Genomic DNA, 6,386 nt, shown 5'->3' on the forward strand with positions numbered 1-6,386 from the left:
GTGGTCAAAAAGCTTCTAAAAAGGTTCTTTTTAGGGAGTTTTTCCTTGGGTGATGTGAGGGTCTAAGGGCTGAGGGATGTTGTACACTGTAAAGCCCTCTGAGGCAAACCATGTTTTCTCTCTCATTAAAGACCACAGGAGGCATCACTGGAGGCAGAGGCAATATCACCATCCACTGAAACAGCTGTAAAGGTCGCAGTAAAGGCTACTTGGGTCCACGCCAGCCATTCCAAACTCGTCCCAGAACCATACGACGACACAGGGCCCTCCATTCACTTTCCAAATACATAAGCTATTGCCCAGAGTAAATTAAAGTCACCACAACGCTTTGAGGATTCATCAGGAGTGTAGGCGGATCCCTGCTCCTAAGGTGACCAACCGCACTCCAGGAAAAGATCTAGGATGACAGTATTGGCATACTGTCTGAGGACACCAACACAACAACACAATGAGTGAGGAAACCGCGCATTCCTCCTGCATGTAGCATGCAAAGCTACCACCTAAGTGACGGCAGTAGACAACTGTGTCACCAACGCGGGATCAGTGATGGAACCCAGATCCTCCAGACCTTCCAGATCATGATGGCTCACCTGCTCTTACTCATAACCTTACCTCGTCACCTGCTGCATCAGAAACTCCTGTACATTCATCCTTATAACATGACACCAAACAGTTCATTCGCACAGACACTGACCGAACTAAAAACGCTCATCAAGGAACTGAAAAGAAATGTGGATGAACATGGATGATGGACTGGTTTGACTTAAAGGTTGAAAAATACAAATCATTTATTCTGACTGTTGTTTCTGTATTTAGTATCTCTATGGTAGTGTTTGCCCTGTTAGGATGAGTCATTATTCCTTGTATCAGAGGTCTTATTGTCAGAGCTACTGAAATGTCAACTACACACCAAATGGCTTTTTTCCCCCTCCTAAACAGTTTCCATATTATCACCATCATGAAAACCCTGATGAAGATCCTGATGCTTGAGTGTAAAGAGTAATTTCTTTATGCTTGCTCATCTACATCAGAATGTCTATGTTCTACAAAAACAGCTAATGCTAATTTGTAGTGGTCATCTCATGAAGTGTTTGCTTTGACATATAAATGTGTGCTCTTACTGATACTGTGACAAGCTTTGAAGTTATGACCATAGTAAGGCCACAGGGGGAATTGTGGAGAAAAAAATTGTCCTTTACCTTATATATTCAAATTAATCATCTTATATAAACTTTGATTTGACTTGAAGTTAACTCATATCAACTTGTGCAAATCATCTGACCAGCTGTCCTTGGAAGTTTCACTTGTGAGTTAGAAACAGGCTGTTACTGGAAAAACGAGACAAACGTTCCTTGTTCCAGTACACCTTATCTCAGCGGAGGTAACCTTCCTGATTTTTCTAACACTGTGGTTGCAATTATAAAAATATGTGACTGAATGTGATCTTCTTGGTCAGACTCACTCAGTACACTCTAGGTGTCAGAGCTATGTCCTCTAAGCTGAAACAAATTGATTCTGTTTATTGGGCTCCATTACATGAGGGTTTGTTACTGTCTTTTTAACGTAGAGTGTAATTGTACTATGATTAGATTGGGGTGTTAGGGGGCTGACTGTTAATGCTCTCAGATAGAAAGGGTCTAGGTCTGTAATGCTACAATCTATTGTAGTATTGCCATGAGGAGAGCTGTGTGTAATGTGTGTGTGTGTGTGTAATAACCCCTCGAAGCCGACTGTTAACTATGTACTGACCCAGCACCCGACATAGCTGCAATAGTTGGTACCCACTCTTGTTGAAAGTTTTGTCAAAGTTGTTCCTGTGGGGATGTGAAGGCAGGGGGATGCTGATCTGGTCAGTTATATGATTGTCTCCCTGTGGGTTAACAGAATCTGCTACTATAGAAGTCCTGGCATTAAGGTCCCTACAGATCAGTACGTTTTCCTTGGGCCTGGTAGTGACTGAGAATGGATAAACAATTTTCATTATAATAAGAGGATTCTGACAGGGGGATATATGCTGCACACATGAAGATGTCTGTATCTGTGGCAACAACTTCTCTTTTTATTTTCAGCCAAATTGAAAATTCATTCCTCCTGATTCCCTGTATTGGGTAACTCCCTTCAGTTTGGTGGACGGGAACACTATCTCTCTTTAGCCCACGAGACAACGTGGAAATGTCTCCTCTACTCCAAGTCTCTTGCAAAACAAATACATCTGCGTCCCCTTATTCTCTGGTGAAGTCTGGGATCCTGCTTTTAAGGCCAAAGGCAGAGGACCTCAGACCCTGAATATTCCAGCATGAAATTATAAATGATTTAGAATTGATTTATGTTAAGAATTCAAAAATTAAATATTAAAATAAAAAATACCTCTAAGAATGTCACCATATAAGACCATATGATCATAGGAGGTTTCAATCCACTAATATGAAATAGTTTTAACACTTTTACACAACATAGCAATATTTATTTTTATTTTTTTTTAATTTGTAAAAGCAAAACAAACAATGAGTTCCCATGAGTTCTCTACTGTAATACCTGACCCCATCAGGTGAGCGCAGAGCTGGCTGAGCATCTGCTTGATCTCCCAGTTCGTTGTGTGTGGGGGTGTGGGTGGTCTCAGGGGCAGGGGTAGTGGTGATGGTTGGGCTCTTCACTACCTGATGGTTGGTCTCTTCACTACCTGAGCATAGCTCAGTGGGTGAGGGTGTAGCTCCTGTCGACGGGGTTTGGGTGGAGCTCTCGGATGTAGGAGTGTCTCTGCCCTGGCTTGAGGAGGCCCATAGCTGCCCTGGTGGGGTCTTGGAGGGGCATGATGTGGAGGAAGATGAGGATGATCTGGTCTCCAATGGGGTTGTCTGGATGAGGGACCAGTGGGATGCTTTGTTGGTCTAAGGGGGCTGTGGGTTAAGCTGCTCTTTCTGCAGGGTGTGGACTGGTCTCTATTGAGAGCGACTTCTGTCAGCGTCCAGGCAAAGATGGGGACACTGTCATTTTAGCCACTTTGTGGGTGGGAAAGAGTTTTTTCTTATTGGAGTCTATGAGGATGACGATGTCCAGCTTCTCTCTCTGCTGTGCTGGTCTGGGGGGGATGAGGGTTTGTGTTGATTTGTGGAATGGGTGGAGAGCTGGGTGGGGTGTTGGTTTGTGAGCCAGAGGTAGGGCTGGAGGTGGAGGGCTGCTGTTGAGTTGGTGGGTCTTGGTTGCTCTCAGTGGGTCTTTCAGAATCTTGGTTGTGGAGTGCATGTGAGTCCAGCTGCTCTTTCAGGGCCTGTAGAGCTTTGTCTCTCTCCTGAAGCTCTTCTGACAGTTCAGTGAGTTCTCTCACCTTTGCCACATTGATCTCCCTCTCCTGTTGCAGCTCTCTTATCTCAGTCCTCAGGCTGGTCAGCTCTCTCCTGTAGCGGTCTCTGTCCTGCTTCAGCTTGGTCAGTTCAGAGCTGATGATAGAGGTGTCTTGCTGCACTGTGGTATCCTGGTTTGTTTGTTGGCTGATCAGCTCTCTCAGCTGTACAAGTTCTCTCTCCAGCTCTGTAAATTTCACTTTCAATTCATTGATGTATGAGCTGGAGGTCTTGGTCCCGTTCTGTGCTGGTGGGCCCATTCCCAAGTGGCTGGTCAGTAGTGGGACAGCTGGGAGTGGGGGTGCTGTCTGTGTCTGGTAGGCTGTGGGTGTTGACGGGGGGGATGACTTCTCCCGTTGGGCCCTTTCCTTTATAAGGAGAAAGTCCCGCTCAAATTGTTTGAGGTTCCCCTGCACCTGACAGTCCCATTCTTATAGATGTTGACTGTCATCATGACAGTTTCTTGGTCTTCTTCCTCTTGGATTTGGAGTTTCCAGCTGTTGCAGATCCCTGCTTTCTTCACAGAGGGTCAGTGGGCACTGATAGCGCCCACTAAAGTGACATGCTAGTGACTGGTCTGTGAGGAAGATTAGATTGATAACATCTCACTCTTGTATAGATCAGAAAAGTGTGTCTCAGCTTTTTCCTTCAGCATTTTTCGGTGGATATATTGTCTCTCTGACGCTCCCACTCACTTGAGTCTTTGGGTGTTGTCGTCTTCTCAACTTGGTTTTAGTTCACCAGTAGGACAGTGGAGTTAGTTGGCCATTATCATTTCTGCTGAACCTCTCAGTAGAGCAGTGTCTGTTGAGCAGTTTTTTACCCCAGTTTTGCAGTTTATTTGTTTCTAAGAAGGAAATTCCTCTCAGTAATTATTTCCTCTTCTTTCTTCTTTCAATTTTGTTCATCTAATTTTAAAAATGAAAAGAGTAAATATCTTCAGAAGCTCATGAAGATAGTACCATTCTCTCTCAGTTTATACTAGAATCTCTCTCTCTGTCTTCGTCATGTGTTTATTATTTAAACAATATCACATGAGAGGGAGTGATGTTGTGCTTGTTTATCATCAGGGCTGTGATTCGGTCGTAGGCACGAGGCTGAAGATCTCCGTCACCTTGAGTCCCGTATCAGACAGCGTGTGTGTGTGTGTGTGTGTGTGTGTGTGTGTGTGTGTCGGTGTCTACTCAGGCTGTGGACAGTATCAGACGAGTGTGTTCCCTGACAGCTGGTTTACTCCCAGTTAACGGCAGTTTACCAAAACAGGTCACCAGGGCCGTGCAGAGACCTTTGAAGGGGCAGGTGCTCAAAGTTTAAACGGGGCACATGGAGCACGTATTTGAAGCACCATAGAGAAACATACCTTACAGTATAGCTGGTTAAATGGTAGCAACCTATATTCGTAAAGAATGTAACATGGACTCAACATACATCACTGTCCTCTCCTTGCGAGGCATCTCTGCAGAATGAAATATGACGAAGATGAACTACAATCTGATGCACATAAAACACACACACACACACAGAGTGACATTTCATACCTTCTCAAGGCATATACTCTATAACCAACATGAAATTGCTCCATGGTGCTGATTCGCAGCACTGGTAATTAAGTAAAAATGAATCTAATGATATAAAAATCATGTATTTAGATGTATTTGGGCTTTCATTCAGTTTGACTGACAGCAAAGTTATAAAAGTTTATAAAACTACATTTTATACTAATGCATAATATATTTAGTTTGTGTGTATACAACTAGAAACAAGTAGTGTACTGATATGTTTAAACAAGAGGTTGAGAAAATCACAATTCAAATTCTTCTAATTATTACTATTGTTATTGTTGTATATGTAGGCTACATTGCATAGTTTTACTGAAATAACATACAGTATAGCCTATGCCTCATTGCCTCTACAAACACAGGAAAACCACTGCAACTGACAGTAAAATTGTACATCTCTCTTATGCACTCGGCCAAAGACAAAAGAAACATATAGAAACAAAAAGAAGCCTGACTCAGCATGTGTCATTAACTCGGCTATCAGTTGCACACACTCACTTGCTCATGCTCACTTTACTTCGTCAGTCATCTTTCAATGAAAGAATACACCAGATGTGCACAAACAAATATCGCTGCACATCCTACTCACCGGAGTCATTGGGCTATCAGCTGTTAAATAATTAGCAGCGCGAAGGAACAGGGCTCCACTGGGCACGTCTGGGCACGTCTGGGCGGTGAGTGACGAAGTGTGGGCACGTTTACGTGCCAGCAGGTCACAGCTGCCCTCCTCCTGGACCTCATAACTTTCAGTAACTCTAGTGCATGGACATTCAGATCAAGTCACACTTTAAAATTCCCCTCATTTCTTGCTCGCCCCCCACTATATCATCACGGCTGTGATTTGGTCATAGGTACGAGGCAGTAAAACACACGACCTCGAGTTGATTTGTTTGTTTATTCAATAATTTTTTGGCTCCGCTGACACGAATAGATTTGCATCCGCTAGACGCGACAGCGGTTGCCTAGCAACACATAAACATTTTCCTGCACGCTGCTTGCTAATTTGTGTTAGCTCGGTCCTCATGTTATGTACAACCCAGCTGCTTAGTATCATGAACATTTATCTCTCTGTTTTCAGTGAAATCAGAGGCTATTAACACACTTTGTGTGATTCAGATGAGTTAGTTTGATCAGTTCGTCACTCCAGCGTGTGTTAACTCACTGCTGTGATCTCTGTCACCTTAAGTCCCCTATCAGACAGCGTGTGTCCATCCATCCAAATCCATCCGTCACAGCTGCCCCGCGGACTTACTCTTGACTTTGAGTAACTCTAAATTCCTAAATTCCCGTCCTTTCTTGCTTGCCCCCAAATCCTTTCTCTCTCTCTCTCTCTCTCTCTCTCTAGCTGTATGAACCTGTGCTTACACCATACTATAAAGATATCCCACTGTCACTCTTACTCTAATTAACCGGTTTTGAACAGCTGTGAAGCGGAGTGATACATGGAGAGTTAAAAGTTAACAGTCCCAGTGATGTTGTACTCCTG

At 43.7% G+C, this 6,386-nt stretch overlaps 1 pseudogene; it reads right to left on the reverse strand.

Annotated features, from left to right (window-relative positions):
- Positions 1 to 2,874: 2,874 nt before the first annotated feature.
- Positions 2,875 to 6,112, reverse strand: LOC148190475 (uncharacterized; annotated as a pseudogene).
- Between the last annotated feature and the right edge of the window lie 274 nt (positions 6,113 to 6,386).

This window comes from Plectropomus leopardus, chromosome 1 (genome assembly GCF_026936395.1).
Source record: "Plectropomus leopardus strain MGB_pleo_1.0 chromosome 1, ASM2693639v1, whole genome shotgun sequence".
Taxonomy (NCBI): Eukaryota; Metazoa; Chordata; class Actinopteri; order Perciformes; family Serranidae; genus Plectropomus; species Plectropomus leopardus.